A 1,032-nucleotide genomic window follows, 5' to 3' on the forward strand; every position below is an offset into this window, starting at 1 on the left:
AAGCCGCCGCACCGCCCGTGCGGGGCCCCCGGCGAGGGCCGGGCGGCAGGAGGTGGGGACGGGCAGTGCAGTAGCCCGGTCCTTCCCTCCCCCGCCGGGCTCGTGGGGTTTGGTTCACATTAATGGTGACGGCAGCAGTGCCCGGGTGAGTATCATCAAGGCGGCTTTATTTGCCGTCGCCCGGCATTAGGCGAGGTAATAAATACACCCGATTTAGAGTAATTATGGGAAGGCGACTGGCCGCCCTCCACCTCCGATCTCTCGCGGGGACGGCATCTCGGAGACGGGCAGAAATGACCATCAGATCTCAAAGTAATAGCGTGTAGGTGGGAAACACCACCGCTTTCGCTGGGCCGGCCTCGCCCGAAGAAAAAAATGCCCCTTCTAAGCTGAAAGGGATTTGTGGCTTTTCTCCGACCGAAACCACCCCGCAGAGCCACGGCACCGTGGGGGATCTGCCGCGCCTATGGAGGAGAAAAGCACTGACATTTTCTGGGCACACTCGGGGAGACGGAGCCCGGCTCCGCGCACGCCCGCAGCAGCAGAGCCCGCTGTCAGCATCGCCTCTTGCCTCCGACCGCCTCGGTTTCTGCTAAAATCGCGAGGGAGGTGGGATCGTCCACCTCTGGCCCTTCTAATTTAGGAAGGCGGGGAGGTGAGCTGCGCAGGGACGGAGCCTACCCCCACGCCACTCTCTCCACGGCCACCCGTGGGGCCCCCGCCGCCCGGCTCCGCGCCCCGCGCGGCGCTGCCAACACCTCCCTGCCCCACGTCTGGTTTCGTTTGATTCCGGGAGGTTTCCAAACCGTCCTGACTTTCCAGTTGTTGTTGTTTTTGTTGTGTGTGCTCTCGACACGCTCTTAAGAGCGATGCCCCGAGCTGTTTCTTAAGTTTTAAATGTCCCCTCCCTTCCTCAGCGCCAGCCGCGGCCTCGCTCGCTGCGCGGTGCGTAGTGCGGCGGGGTGCGGATCCTCACCCCGAGCAGCTGCTGGGCTCACGTGTAACTGAATATCTCAGGGTATGGAGAGAAAC

This window comes from Pygoscelis adeliae, unplaced genomic scaffold (genome assembly GCF_000699105.1).
Source record: "Pygoscelis adeliae isolate BGI_AS28 unplaced genomic scaffold, ASM69910v1 Scaffold96, whole genome shotgun sequence".
NCBI lineage: Eukaryota > Metazoa > Chordata > Aves > Sphenisciformes > Spheniscidae > Pygoscelis > Pygoscelis adeliae.